This window comes from Leuresthes tenuis, unplaced genomic scaffold, assembly GCF_036924035.1.
Source record: "Leuresthes tenuis unplaced genomic scaffold, fLeuTen1.0.hap1 SCAF_17, whole genome shotgun sequence".
In the NCBI taxonomy this organism is placed as follows: domain Eukaryota; kingdom Metazoa; phylum Chordata; class Actinopteri; order Atheriniformes; family Atherinopsidae; genus Leuresthes; species Leuresthes tenuis.
Window position 1 is genome coordinate 29283345 of NW_027325371.1, and position 16446 is coordinate 29299790.

Here is a 16446-nt window from a genome sequence, read left to right on the forward strand (position 1 = left end):
ACCACCTTATGCTCTCCTGCACCCTTTCACCCCCTTCTGGTGTGACGGTAGGAAGTGGTCTGTGGAAACTCAACTGTTCCCTGTTGGAGGATGAAATCATAGTCAGTCAGTACAGGGAATGTTATAAAGAGTGGCAGACCCTTCAAGACCTCTACGAAACACATGCACAATGGTGGGAAATGGTGAAGGAAACGACCCAGACTTTTTTTAAACAGCAAGGTAAACGTAAAAAAAGGAAAGAGAATAGATGTATGATGGGACTACATAAACGCTTACAGCGCTACTTTAAACTAAATCAGTGTGGCATAGACTTTAAAGAAGAAATCAAAGATGTCAAAAAGGAAATGTCAGTTTTAGCAGAAATAAAGAGTAAAGGAATTTTTGTAAGAAGCAGGGAGCAGGAAATTGAGGAAGGTGAAAAAGAAAGAAAGTTATAAATAAAAAGGAGTGTATTCAAAATCTAAAAAGAGAAGATGGGTTTTTAACAAAATCCACACAAGAGATGATTGAAACTGTACATACCTTTTATAGTAACATGTACAAAGAGAAACCAGTGCACTTGGAAACATCGGCAGAAATCTTAAAATTCGTTGACAAAACCGTAAAAGAGAATGCACACTTGACACAGAATTTTACTGCTTTAGAGTTAAAAAAATGCCTAACAGGTTTTAAGAGAAGTCGAGCTCCGGGTTTAGACGGGCTTCCTGCAGAATTCTATCTGACCTATTGGGACCTTTTATCATCAGACATTTTAGATGTTTTTAAAGATTTTGAAAAACTCGACCGACTGCCTGACAGTTTTAGAGTGGGAATAGTGACTCTACTTTATAAAAAAAATGATAAGACTGACCTAAAGAATTGGAGGCCCATCACACTTTTAAACTTTGACTGTAAACATTTTAGCAAGGTTTTAGCGACACGGATGTCCTCTGTTTTAGAGGAGGTAATTCACCCAGACCAAGCTTGTGCCATCTCAGGGAGACAACTCACCGACAGCCTCGTACTGATTCGAGACATCATTGATTACGCTAGAGACAGAAACACCCGGCTTGTCATCTTAAATTTAGACTTTGAAAAAGCATTTGATCGGGTCTCGCATCAATATCTCTTTCAGGTGTTGCAGCCATCGAAAAGGGCCCGATTGTTCCTACTTGGTGAGCTTTGCTTGGTTGAGACGCTTGCCCCCCCCCCCTGCTCCTCGGCTGACCAAGTAGAAACAATCTATTCGATGGCTGCCTTGTCTTTTACTCTGTGCAAAAGACAAGGCAGCCACAAACACCACAGGAACACCGTATTGAGGCTTTGTTCTGACCATTCATTCGGTGTCGCGTTTCTTTCAAGCAATTCTCCCGGTTAGCCCGCACTCGGCTCGCTCCCAGAGCCGTGTTAAAGTCCACTTCGCATTCACTCTCTTTTCTCAGCAGATTAAAAGAAAGTTTCATCTTGGGCTCCCTGAAACTTCCATCCTACACCGCTGTTTGCTTTTTCACAAGAGCAGAGGAGAGCGCACCGTTCCCAGCGGCACTGCAGTACCGGGTCGAGGCTTGGAGTGAACGGAGCAAGCTTCTTTTTCAACTCCTATTCTTAAAAATCCATTTAATATGTTGTCCTCGTATAGAGGACATATTAAACTGATAAGAACAGATACTACACTTGATCTTAGCCAAAAGGCCGAGAAGCGATAACTGTCCACTGTTTCAGGTCCGAGGGCCCTTGCTGGCACAATGCGCACTTGTAGCAGTGTTCTTTTTATGGCCATAGGTGGCCAGAGTGTCACGTTGCACCTCCGCCCACCCGCTGCACTGAGCACTCTTCAGCCCTTTTAAATGGTATAACTTTGCACTCCCGCATGCTCCAGCAAGCACCATTCAAGCAACAACTTTGCACTCCAGCTTCGAACATCGGCACAGTCGCAACAAGTAAGGCGACTCTACTCAGAGAAGTCACTCTGCAAAGTAGCAAGATTTCTTTTGCACAGACAGAAAGGGCTTCACCCGCAAAGGTAAAGCCTGCCAATAATAGAAACAACTCATTAGTGCTGCTCTCCACGGAAGTCTTTAGTAAAAGGCGAAAGACTTGTATGTTATGAAGAGAAACCAGAGTACGATTATCCGTCACTGCGGGAGCAGGGCATCAGGCGTGGTGAGCTTTGCTTGGTTGAGACGCTTGGTTGAGTCGATGGCTGCCTTGTCTTTTACTCTATGCAAAAGACAAGGCAGCAACAAAAACACCACGAGAATCCCGTATTGAGGCTTTGTTCTGACCGCTCATTCAGTGTCGCGTTTCTTTCAAGCAATTCTCCCGGTTAGCCCACACTCGGCTCGCTCCCATAGCCGTGTTAAAGTCTACTTCGCATTCACTCTCTTTTCTCTCTTGGGATTGGGATTGGGATTTTATCTATAAAATGAATTCCTTCACTCAAACTATGTTAAAACTGCTTTGTCGTTCATATTTACCATGTCTAGAAAGATTTATACAAAAAAAACAACGTTGTACTTTGCAGTAAAAGAAAGAGCAAATCTAAAGTTTCAGGAATCCGAGAATAAGCTTACTTTCATGAGTGCTTCACGATTTCGGATTTTGCTATAAAATGAATTCCTTCACTCAAACTAAAATAAAACTGCTAAACCGCTAATCTGTTACATGTAAGGCAGATGTCAAATTCACCGAAATAGGATCTAAGGGTATTCGGCCAATCGAGCTGTAGCAGCTTCGGTAAAAGAGTATAAGTTGAAGAGTTTGTGAATAAAGGTGTGCGCACACATAGTGAACTGTAGGAAAATAGGCAGGGAGCAATGCCGGCTGGGGTATATGTTCTTGTATGTTGTCTGACTGTTTGATTTGAATGTGTTGTGTAAGTGTCCTGTTGAATGTTTGGGCTTTGACACTTCACTGTGGTTGTTAACTGTGTGGTGTGTCCTGAAATGTTATATGTTTGGGCTGTGTGACATGCTTAATGCTTGTCAGTAGCTACCCACTTATTCATATATAGCAACTGACAACATAAGAAGTCTGGACATACTTTGATAGTAGTTGTAGAAGTATCCTTATTGATAATAGATAAACTAATTCATAGTGATAGAACAGTAGATGAACAGGTGCCTGCACGTCTCACGAAAATAAAATGGGTGTATGATTGCTGACGGCAGAGCAATACTGCCAAACTTATGAGTGCTTGTGGCAAACTTGATTCAGTGTCTTGACGTGTATACGCTGTTTCGCTGACTTGATTGTCACAAGAAACAAAGTGTGTTTGATAAGATCCGACCATTTTATTACGGGAGGATCAGTATGTATGGATTCTGATGTGACTGATAAACCCATTCGTATCTTAAGCATAATCTAATACGTGAGACAACGCCCTGGCACACAATCAAAAAAAAAAAGAGAGAGCGGTTTTGTGTCCCCACAGTCCATAATGTAGAAAAGAGAGAAAAAAGCCTTTCTGATTTGGTGTGTGTGCTCATAGTGCAGAGTGTAGAGAAAAGAGAGAAAAGAAAGCCGTTTTGGTGTCACGGGTGTTGTGACTTACACACACACATTTCTGAATTGAGAAAAGAAATTATTTTAGAGGAAGCAGTAGAGTTTAGATCCCACATTTGTTGATAGGCATTCATTTATTTCTTCACTTCTGATGAAGTTTCAACAATAAACAACAAACTTTGTATTATGAGAAAGAACCAGACTCATTCTTCAGGAATCCGAAAATAAGCACGAATTCGGATTCTCCTATAAAACGAATTAATTAACTCAAACCAAGTTAAGACTGCTTTTTCCTTCATATTTATTCATGTCTAATCAAGTTTCAACGATAAACAACGTTGTACTTTGTAGAATGAGAAAGAACTTCTTCAGCAATAAGCATCTCTCGACATATGACGAAATACAGATTTTGCTATAAAATTAATTTCTTCTATCAGCGTGACTTAAAACTGTTTGTCCTCCTTATTTATCCACTTCAAATCAAGTTTCAACAATTAAAAAAAAATTGTAGTTTGAGAAAGAACAACTTAATCTTCAGCAATCAGTATAAAAAGAGGGCAACAAAAGGTGCAAATGCCAACCATACATCACTAAAAGGTGGAGCGGAAGTATTCAGCGTCAAGTAGGTGTGAATGTTCGACCAAAATTTGTAAAAAGTGGGTAAGAAAAGGTTCGAATGCCCGACTAAATATTAACAAAAGCGGGAGGAGAGGTCTTCGGATGAGAGTGGGTGAGAATTTCCTACCATACAAGTATGGTGGAGAGGAAGCTGTGATTGGCCGACAATAGTAAAAAGCAGGTGAGAAAAGGTGCGAATGTCAAAACATACATGATCAAAACAGGGAGCGGAGGTGTTTGGCTGCAACAAGGTGTGAATGTCTACCCATAATTAATGAAAAACGGGCAACAAGTAGGTTCGAAATTCCAACCATACATCATCAAAAGCAGGAGTGGATGTGTTCGGCTTCAAGAAGGTATGAATGTCCATCAATAATTGCTATAAAACATGAAAGAAAATTTTCGAATATCAAACCGCACATAATCGTAAGCGGGAGAGGAGGTGTTCCGCTGCAAGAAGGTGTGAATATCCACCCATAATTACTGAAAAATGGGTAAGAAAAGGTGCGAATGCCCAACCATACATCATCAAAAGCAGGAGTGGATGTGTTCGGCTACAAGAAGGTTTGAATGTCCGACCATAGTTTGTAAAAAGCGGGTAAGAACAGGTTTGTATGCCCGACTGTACACAATCAAAAGAGGGAGCGGAGTTGTTCAGCTACAAGAAGGTGTGAAAGTCCGACCATGGTTTGTAAAAAGCGGGTAAGAACAGGTTCGTATGCCCGAATATACACCATCAAATGCGGGAGCGGAGGTGTTCGGCTGTGAGTAGGTGTGAATCTCCAACCATAATTGCTGAAAAATGTGTTAGAAAAGGTAAGAATGCCGGTCCATACATCATCAAAAGCGGGAGAAGTGGTGTTCGGCTGCAAGTAGGTGTGAATGTCCAGCCATAATTACTCACAAATGGGCCAGGACGAAAGCCACACTGCATCTCCTGAATCCGAGGCTCGATTATCCGACGGATCCTCCTCTCCAATACCCCCGAATAGACCTTACCAGGGAGGCTGAGGAGTGTGATACCCCTATAGTTGGAACACACCCTCCGGTCCCCCTTTTTAAAGAGGGGGACCACCACCCCAATCTGCCAGTCCAGAGGCACTGTCCCCGATGTCCACGCGATGCTGCAGAGGCGTGTCAGCCAAGACAGCCCTACAACATCCAGAGCCTTGAGAAACTCAGGACGGACCTCATCCACCCCCGGGGCCTTGCCACCGAGGAGCTTTTTGACCACCTCGGCAACCTCAGCCCCAGAAATGGGAGGCCCTGTCTCCGAGCTCTCCGACTCTGCCTCTTCCGAGCACGTGTTGGTAGGATTGAGGAGTTCCTCGAAGTACTCCCCCCACCGACTCACAACATCCCTAGTTGAGGTCAGCAAAGCCCCGTCCCCACTGTAAACAGTGTTGACTGTGAGCCGCTTCCCCCCCCTGAGACGCCGGATGGTGGACCAGAATCTCTTCGAGGCCGTCCGGAAATCGTTCTCCATGGTCTCACCGAACTCCTCCCAGGCCCGAGTTTTTGCCTCAGCAACCGCCGAAGCCGCAGCCCGTCTGGCCTGTCGGTACCTATCAGCTGCTTCCAGGGTCCCACTGGCCAAAAAGGCCCGATAGGACTCCTTCTTCAGCTTGACGGCTTCCCTCACCACTGGTGTCCACCAGCAGGTTCGAGGGTTGCCGCCACGACAGGCACCGACCACCTTACGGCCACAACTCCGATCAGCTGCCTCGGCAATGGAGTCACGGAACATGGCCCATTCGGACTCAATGTCCCCCACCTCCCCCGGGATATGGTTGAAGCTCTGCCGGAGGTGGGAGTTAAAGCTCCTTCTGACGGGGGATTCTGACAAACGCTCCCAGCAGACCCTCACAATACGTTTGGGCCTGCCAGGTCTGATCGGCATCCTCCCCCACCAGCGGAGCCAACTCACCACCAGGTGGTGATCAGTTGACAGCTCCGCCCCTCTCTTCACCCGAGTGTCCAGGACATACGGCCGCAAGTCCGATGATACAACCACAAAGTCGATCATCGAACTGCGGCCAAGGGTGTCCTGGTGCCAAGTGCACATATGGACACCCTTATGTCTGAACATGGTGTTCGTTATGGACAGTCCATGACCAGCACAGAAGTCCAACAACATAACACCACTCTGGTTCAGATCGGGGGGGCCGTTCCTCCCAATCACACCCCTCCAGGTCTCACTGTCATTGCCCACGTGAGCATTGAAGTCCCCCAGCAGAACGAGGGAGTCTCCGGTAGGAGCATTCTCCAGTGCCTCCCCCAGAGACTCCAAAAAGGGTGGGTACTCTGAACTGCTGTTTGGCGCATAGGCACAAACAAGTCAGGACTCGTCCCCCCACCCGAAGGCGGAGGGAGGCTACCCTCTCGTTCACTGGGGTAAACCCCAATGTACTGGCACACAGCCGGGGGGCAATAAGTATGCCCACACCTGCTCTGCGCCTCTCACCACGGGCAACTCCAGAGTGGAAGAGAGTCCAACCCCTCTCAAGAGGACTGGTTCCAGAGCCCAAGCCGTGCGACGAGGTGAGTCCGACTATATCTAGCCGGAACCGCTCAGCCTCGCGCACCAGCTCCGGCTCCTTCCCCAACAGAGAGGTGACATTCCACGTCCCAAGAGCTAGCTTCAGTAGCCGAGGATCAGACCGCCAAGGCCTCTGCCTTCGGCCGCTACCCAGCTCACATCGCACCCAACCCCCTTGGCCCCTCCCACGGGTGGTGAGCCCGTCGGAAGAGGGGGACCCACGTCATCATTTCGGGCTATGCCCGACCGAGCCCCATGGGCACAGACCCGGCCACCAGGCGCCCGCTGCCGGGCCCCACCCCCGGGCCTGGCTCCGGGGGGAGGCCCCGGTGTCCCATATCCGGGCAAGGGATCACGAGGTCCAAATTTTTTGTTCATCATAAGGGGTCTTTTGAGCTGTTCTTTGTCTGGTCCCTCATCTAGGATCTGTTTGCCTTGGGTGACCCTACCAGGGGCTTAAAGCCCCGGGCAACATAGCTCCCAGACTCATTGGGGCACGCAAACTCCCCCACCACGATAAGGTGACAGCTCAGGAGGGAGAATCCCGACTATACACCATCAAATGCGGTAGCGGAGATGTTCGGCTGTGAGTAGGTGTGATTCTCCAACCATAATTGCTGAAAAATGTGTTATAAAAGGTAAGAATGCCGGTCCATACATCATCAAAAGCGGGAGAGGTGGTGTTCGGCTGCAAGTAGGTGTGAATGTCCATCAATAATTGCTTTAAAACATGAAACAAAATTTTCGAATATCAAACCTTACATGATCATTAGCGGGAGAGGAGGTGTTCAGCTGCAAGAAGGTGTGAATATCCACCCATAATTACTGAAAAATGGGTAGGAAAAGATGCGAATGTCCAACCATAAATCATCAAAAGCAGGAGTGGAGTTGTTCAGCTACAAGAAGGTATGAAAGTCCAACCATGGTTTGTAAAAAGCGGGTAAGAAAAGGTTCGAATACCCGAATATATACCATCAAAAGCGGAAGCGGAGGTGTTCGGCTGCAAGAAGGTGTGAACGTCCGACCAAAGTTTGTAAAAAGCAGTTAAAAAAAGGTTTGAATATCCAACCGAACATAATCAAAAGCGGGAGCAGAGCTGTTCGACTGCAAGTAGGTGTGAATGTCAGATCATAATTGCTGAAAAATGTGATAGAAAAGACTAGAATGCCGGACAATACATCATCAAAAGCGGGAGAGGTGGTTTTTCGGCTGCAAGTAGGTGTGAATGTCCAGCCATAATCACTCACAAACGGGGGAAGAAAAGGTAGTATTTCCAGACCACACATGATCAAAACAGGGAATGGAGGTGGTTCAGCTGCAAGGTGTGAATGTCTGACTAAAGTTTGTAAAAACCGTGTAAGACAAGGGGCGAATGCCCGACAATGTATGATCAAAAGAGGGAGCGGAGGTTTTCGGCTGCAAGGTCTGAATGTCCAACCACAATTTGTAAAAATCGGGGAAGAAAAGGCTCGAAAGCCCGACTATACACCATCAAAAGCGGGAGCAGAGGTGTTCAGTTGCAAGAAGGTCTGAATATCCGACCAAAAATTAATGAAAAATGGGTAAGAAAAGGTGCAAATGCCAAATAATACATCATCAAAAGCAGGAGCGGATGTGTTCGGCTACAAGAAGGTTTGAATGTCCAACCATAGTAAGTAATAGGCGGGTAAGAAAAGGCTCGAATGCCACACTATATACCATCAAAAGCGGAAGCGGAGGTGTTCGGCTGCAAGACGGTGTGAACGTCCGACCAAAGTTTGTAAAAAGCAGTTAAGAAAATGTTCGAATATCCAACCAAACATAATCAAAAGCGGGAGCAGAGCTGTTCGACTGCAAGTAGGTGTGAATATCAGATCATAATTTGCAAAAAGCTGTTGAGAAAGGGTGAGAATGCCCGACTATACACTATCAAATGTGGGAGCGGAGTTGTTCGGCTGTGAGTAGGTGTGATTCTACAACCATAATTGCTGAAAAATGTGTTAGAAAAGGTAAGAATGCCGGACCATATATCACCAAAAGCGGGAGAGGTTGTGTTCGGCTGCAAGTAGGTGTGAATGTCCAGCCATAATTACTCACAAACGGGTAAGAAAGGGTACTAATGCCAGACCATATATGATCAAAACAGGGAGCGGAGGTGGTTCAGCTGCAAGAAGGTTTGAATGTCCGACTAAAGTTTGTAAAAAGCGGGTAAGACAAGGTGTGAATTCCCGACAATGTATGATCAAAAGAGGAGTGGAGGTTTTCGGCTGCAAGAAGGTCTGAATGTCCACCCATAATTACTGAAAAATGGGTAAGAAAAGGTGCGAAAGCCCAACCGCACATGATCATAAGTGGATGAGAAGGTGTTCGACTGCAAGTAGGTGTGAATGTAAGATCATAATTTGTAAAAAGCGGGTAAGAAAAGGTAAGAATGCCCAACCATAAATTATCAAAAGCGGCAGCAGAGTTTCGACTGGTATTTATCAATGTCTAGATAGATTTCAACAAAAAACAACGTTGTACTTTGCAGTAAAAGAAAGTGCAAATCAAAAGTTTTAGGAATCCGAGAATAAGCTTATTTTCATGAGTTCTGCACGATTTCGGATTTTATGTATAAAATTAATTCCTTCACGCAAACTAAGTTAACACTGCTTTGTCATTCATATGTACCCATTTCTACATATATTTCAAGCATAAACTTCCTCATACTACCCTGAATGAGAAAGAGCAACACTTGTGATTAAGCCATACGCCCCTTTTGAGGAGTTCTGCATGGTTTGGGATTTTATCTATAAAATTAATTCCTTCACTCAAACTATGTTAAAACGGCTTTTACCTTCATATTTATCAATGTCTCGATAGATTTAAACAAAAAAACAACGTTGTACTTTGCAATAAAAGAAAGAGCAAATCAAAAGTTTTAGGAATCCGAGAATAAGCTTATTTTCATGAGTTCTGCACGATTTCGGATTTTATGTATAAAATGAATTCATTCACTCAAACCAAGTTAAAACTGCTTTTTCCTTCATATTTATCAATGTCTAGATCGACTTCAACAAAGAACAACATTGTATTTTGCAGTAGAAGAAAGAGCAAAACTGAAGGATCAGGAATCCGAGAATAAGCTTCTTTTCATAAGTTCTGCATGATTTGGGATTTTATGTATAAAATTAATTCCTTCACTCAAACTAAGTTAACACTGCTTTGTCCTTCATATGTACCCATTTCTACATATATTTCAAGCATAAACTTCCTCATACTACCCTGAATGAGAAAGAGCCACACTTGTGATTAAGCCATACGCCCCTTTTGAGGAGTTCTGCATGATTTGGGATTTTATCTATAAAATCAATTCCTTCACTCAAACTATGTTAAAACGGCTTTTACCTTCATATTTATCAATGTCTCGATAGATTTAAACAAAAAAACAACGTTGTACTTTGCAGTAAAAGAAAGAGCCAATCAAAAGTTTTAGAAATCCGAGAATAAGCTTATTTTCATGAGTTCTGCACGATTTCGGATTTTATGTATAAAATGAATTCATTCACTCAAACCAAGTTAAAACTGCTTTTTCATTCATATTTATCAATGTCTAGATCGACTTCAACAAAGAACAACATTGTATTTTGCAGTAGAAGAAAGAGCAAAACTGAAGGATCAGGAATCCGAGAATAAGCTTATTTTCTTATGGGCAAGTGGGAACTGCTTTGTCCTTCGTATTTATCAATGTGTAGATGGATTTCAACTTCTTCTACTGCAAAGTCCAATGTTTTTCTTTGTTGAAGTCGATCTAGACATTGATGAATATGGAAGGACAAAGCAGTTTTAACTTGGTTTGAGCAAAGCAATTCATTTTATAGCAAAATCCGAAATCGTGCAGAACTCATGAAAGCAGGCTTATACTCGGATTCCTGAAACTTTAGATTTGCTCTTTCTTTTACTGCAAAGTACAACGTTGTTTTTTTGTTTAAATCTTTCTAGACATGGTAAATATGAAGGACAAATCAGTTTTAACATAGTTTGAGTGAAGTAATGCATTTTATAAGCAAAATCCCAAATCATGCAAAACTCACGAAAAGCTTTTTCTCGCTTTTCACTGCTTTTTACAAACTTTGGTCGGACGTTCACACCTTCTTGCATCCGAACACCTCCGCTTCCGCTTTTGATGATGTATATTCGGGCATTCGAACCTTTTATTACCCGCTTTTTACAAACCATTGTTGTACTTTCACACCTTCTTGCAGCCGAACACCACCTCTCCCGCTTTTGATGATGTATGGTCCAGTATTCTTACCTTTTCTAACACATTTTTCAGCAATTATGGTCGGACATTCACACCTACTCACAGCTGGACACCTCCGCTCCCGCTTTTGATCATACAATGTCGGGACATCGCTCCTTGTCTTACCAGCTTTTTACAAACTTTAGTCGAACATTCACACCTTCTTGCAGCTGAACACCTCCGCTCCCGCTTTTGATGATGTATAGTCGGGCTTTCGAGCCTTTTCTTACCCGGTTTTTACAAATTATGGTTGGACATTCAGACCTTGCAGCCGAACACCTCCGCTCTCTCTTTTGATCATACATTGTCGGGCATTCGCACCTTGTCTTACCCGCTTTTTACAAACTATAGTCAGACATTCACACCTTGCAGCTGAACCTCCGCTCCCTGTTTTGATCATGTATGGTCTGGCAATACTACCTTTTCTTCCCCCGTTTGTGATTAATTATGGCTGGACATTCAAACCTACTTGCAGTCTAACAGATCTGCTCCCGCTTTTGATTATGTTTGGTTGGATATTCGAACCTTTTCTTAACTGCTTTTTACAAACCATGGTCGTACTTTTACACCGTCTTGTAGCCGAACAACTCCGCACTCGCTATTGATTTTGTACAGTCGGGTATTTTAACCTTTTCTTACCCGCTTTTTACCAACTATGGTCGGACATTCACACCGTCTTACAGCGGAACACCTCCGCTCCCGCTTTTTATGGTGTATAGTCGGGCATTTGAACCTTTTCTTACCCGCTATTTACAAACTATGGTAGGACATTCAAACTTTCGTGTATCCGAAAACCTCCGCTCTCTCTTTTGATCATACATTGTCGGACATTCGCACCTTTTCTTACCGGCTTTTTACAAACCATGGTCGGACTGTCACACCTTCTTGTAGCCGAACACATCCGCTCCCGCTATTGATTGTGTACAGTCGGGTATATTAACCTTTTCTTACCCGCTTTTTACCAAGTATGGTTGGACATTCACACCTTCGTACAGCGGAACACCTCCGCTCCCTCTTTTGATGGTGTATGTTCGGGTATTCAAACCTTTTCTTACCCGCTTTTTCCAAACTATGGTCGGCTATTCACAGCTTCCTCTCCATCCACCATACTTGTATGGTGGGATATTCACACCCACTTGCATCCGAAGACCTCCGCCCCAAATTTTGTTGATATTTAGTCGGACATTCGCACCTTACCCGCTTTTGGCAAACTATGGCCTTCTTGCAGCCAAACAACTCTGATCTTGCTTTTGATGATGTAAGGTTGGGCATTCAGACCTTGCTTCACCTGCTTTTCACCAAATATAGTCGGACATTCACACCTTCTTGCAGCCGAACACTTCCGCTCCACCTTTTAGTGTTCTATCACACCTTTTTTTTCACCGCATTTTATACATTATGGTTGGAAATTTTCAACCACTCTCATCCGAAGACCTCTCCTCCCGCTTTTGTTAATATATTTGAACTTTAGTTTGACATTCAAACCTTCTTGCAGCTGAACCACCTCCGCTCCCTGTTTTGATCATATATGGTCTGGCTACTACCTTTTCTTACCCGTTTGTGAGTAATTATGGCTGGACATTCACACCTACTTGCAGTCGAACACAACCTCTCTCGCTTTTGATGATGTATGGACCGGCATTTTTACCTTTTCTAACACATTTTTCAGCAATTATGGTCGGAGATTCACACCTACTCACAGCCGAACAACTCCGCTCCCGCATTTGATGATGTATAGTCGGGCATTCTCACCCTTTCTCATCAGCTTTTTGCAAATTATGATCTGACATTCACACCTACTTGCAGTCGAACAGCTCTGCTCCCGCTTTTGATTATGTTTGGTTGGATATTCGAACCTTTTCTTAACTTCTTTTTACATATTTTGGTTGGATGTTCACACCTTCTTGTAGCCGAACACTTCCACTCCTGCTTTTGATGATGTATGGTTGGGCATTCACACCTTTTTTTTGCCCATTTTTCAGGAATTATGGGTGGATATTCACACCTTGCAGCTGAACACCTCCTATCCCACTTATGATCATGTGCGGTTTGATTTTCGAAAAGTTTCTTTCATGTTTTCTAGCAATTATTGATGGACATGTAGACCTTCTTGCAGCTGAACACCTCCGCTCCCGCTTTTGATGATACATTGTCAGGCATTCGCACCTTGTCTTACCCACTTTTTACAAACTTTAGTCGAACAGTCACACCTTTTTGCAGCCGAACACCACCTCTCCCGCTTTTGATGATGTATGGTCCAGCATTCTTACCTTTTCTAACACATTCTTCAGCAATTATGGTCGGACATTCACACCTACTCAGAGCCGAACACCTCCGCTCCCGCATTTGATGGTGTATAGTCGGGCATTCTCACCCTTTCTCATCAGCTTTTTACAAATTATGATCTGACATTCACACCTGCTTTTGATAACGTATTGTTAGGCATTCGCACCTTTTTTTTTACCCATTTTTCATGAATTATGGGTGGACATTCACACCTTCTTGCAGCCGAACACCTCCTCTACCGCTTATGATCATGTGCGGTTTGATATTCGAAAATTTACTTTCTTGTTTTAAAGCAATTATTGATGGACATTCAAACCTTCTTTTTGATGGTGTATAGTTGGGCTTTCGAGCCTTTTCTTCCCGGTTTTTACAAACCATGGTCGGACTTTCACACCTTCTTGTAGCCGTACAACTCCGCTCCCGCTATTGATTGTGTACAGTCGGGTATTTTAACCTTTTCTTACCCGCTTTTTACCAACTATGGTCGGACATTCACACTGTCTTACAGCGGAACACCTCTGCTCCCGCTTTTGATGGTGTATAGTCGGGCATTCGAACCTTTTCTTACCCGCTTTTTACAAACTATGGTGGGACATTCAAACCTTCTTGTATCCGAAAACCTCCGCTCTCTCTTTTGATCATACATTGTCGGACATTCGCACCTTTTCTTACCCGCTTTTTACAAACCATGGTCGGACTTTCACATCTTCTTGTAGCCGAACACATCCGCTCCCGCTATTGATTTTGTACAGTCGGGTATTTTAACCTTTTCTTACCCGCTTTTTACAAACCATTGTTGGACTTTCACACCTTCTTGCAGCCGAACACCACCTCTCCCGCTTTTGATGATGTATGGTCCAGTATTCTTACCTTTTCTAACACATTTTTCAGCAATTATGGTCGGACATTCACACCTACTCACAGCTGGACACCTCCGCTCCCGCTTTTGATCATACAATGTCGGGACATCGCTCCTTGTCTTACCAGCTTTTTACAAACTTTAGTCGAACATTCACACCTTCTTGCAGCTGAACACCTCCGCTCCCGCTTTTGATGATGTATAGTCGGGCTTTCGAGCCTTTTCTTACCCGGTTTTTACAAATTATGGTTGGACATTCAGACCTTGCAGCCGAACACCTCCGCTCTCTCTTTTGATCATACATTGTCGGGCATTCGCACCTTGTCTTACCCGCTTTTTACAAACTATAGTCAGACATTCACACCTTGCAGCTGAACCTCCGCTCCCTGTTTTGATCATGTATGGTCTGGCAATACTACCTTTTCTTCCCCCGTTTGTGAGTAATTATGGCTGGACAGTCACACCTACTTGCAGTCGAACAACTCCGCTCCCGCATTTGATGATGTATAGTCGGGCATTCTCACCCTTTCTCATCAGCTTTTTGCAAATTATGATCTGACATTCACACCTACTTGCAGTCGAACAGCTCTGCTCCCGCTTTTGATTATGTTTGGTTGGATATTCGAACCTTTTCTTAACTTCTTTTTACATATTTTGGTTGGACGTTCACACCTTCTTGTAGCCGAACACTTCCACTCCTGCTTTTGATGATGTATGGTTGGGCATTCACACCTTTTTTTTGCCCATTTTTCAGGAATTATGGGTGGACATTCACACCTTGCAGCTGAACACCTCCTATCCCACTTATGATCATGTGCGGTTTGATTTTCGAAAAGTTTCTTTCATGTTTTCTAGCAATTATTGATGGACATGTAGACCTTCTTGCAGCTGAACACCTCCGCTCCCGCTTTTGATCATACATTGTCAGGCATTCGCACCTTGTCTTACCCACTTTTTACAAACTTTAGTCGAACAGTCACACCTTTTTGCAGCCGAACACCACCTCTCCCGCTTTTGATGATGTATGGTCCAGCATTCTTACCTTTTCTAACACATTCTTCAGCAATTATGGTCGGACATTCACACCTACTCAGAGCCGAACACCTCCGCTCCCGCATTTGATGGTGTATAGTCGGGCATTCTCACCCTTTCTCATCAGCTTTTTACAAATTATGATCTGACATTCACACCTGCTTTTGATAATGTATTGTTAGGCATTCGCACCTTTTTTTTTACCCATTTTTCATGAATTATGGGTGGACATTCACACCTTCTTGCAGCCGAACACCTCCTCTACTGCTTATGATCATGTGCGGTTTGATATTCGAAAATTTACTTTCTTGTTTTAAAGCAATTATTGATGGACATTCAAACCTTCTTTTTGATGGTGTATAGTCGGGCTTTCGAGCCTTTTCTTCCCGGTTTTTACAAACCATGGTCGGACTTTCACACCTTCTTGTAGCCGTACAACTCCGCTCCCGCTATTGATTGTGTACAGTCGGGTATTTTAACCTTTTCTTACCCGCTTTTTACCAACTATGGTCGGACATTCACACCGTCTTACAGCGGAACACCTCTGCTCCCGCTTTTGATGGTGTATAGTCGGGCATTCCAACCTTTTCTTACCCGCTTTTTACAAACTATGGTGGGACATTCAAACCTTCTTGTATCCGAAAACCTCCGCTCTCTCTTTTGATCATACATTGTCGGACATTCGCACCTTTTCTTACCCGCTTTTTACAAACCATGGTCGGACTTTCACATCTTCTTGTAGCCGAACACATCCGCTCCCGCTATTGATTGTGTACAGTCGGGTATTTTAACCTTTTCTTACCCGCTTTTTACCAAGTATGGTCGGACATTCACACCTTCGTACAGCGGAACACCTCCGCTCCCTCTTTTGATGGTGTATGTTCGGGCATTCAAACCTTTTCTTACCCGCTTTTTCCAAACTATGGTCGGCTATTTACAGCTTCCTCTCCACCATACTTGTATGGTGGGATATTCACACCCACTTGCATCCGAAGACCTCCGCCCCAAATTTTGTTGATATTTAGTCGGACATTCGCACCTTACCCGCTTTTGGAAAACTATGGCCTTCTTGCAGCCAAACACCTCTGATCTCGCTTTTGATGATATAAGGTTGGGCATTCAGACCTTGCTTCACCTGCTTTTCACCAAATATAGTCGGACATTCACACCTTCTTGCAGCCGAACACTTCCGCTTTTAGTATTCTATGAGGCATTCACATATTTTTTTTCACCGTATTTTATAGATTATGGTTGGAAATTCTCACCCACTCTCATCCGAAGACCTCTCCTCCCGCTTTTGTTAATATATAGTCGGGCATTCGAACCTTTTCTTACCCGCTTTTTACAAATTATAGTCGAACATTCACA

General features: G+C 43.9%; 2 non-coding genes across 2 annotated transcripts; both read right to left on the reverse strand.

The window, feature by feature from the left end:
- Positions 1-1499: 1499 nt before the first annotated feature.
- LOC140274397 (U2 spliceosomal RNA) lies at positions 1500-1683 on the reverse strand. The gene has a single exon (XR_011908352.1). It is a non-coding gene; the product is annotated as a U2 spliceosomal RNA (small nuclear RNA).
- Positions 1684-1991: 308 nt separating this feature from the next.
- On the reverse strand, positions 1992-2105 carry LOC140274170 (U5 spliceosomal RNA). Its single transcript, XR_011908147.1, has one exon. It is a non-coding gene; the product is annotated as a U5 spliceosomal RNA (small nuclear RNA).
- Positions 2106-16446: the final 14341 nt, after the last annotated feature.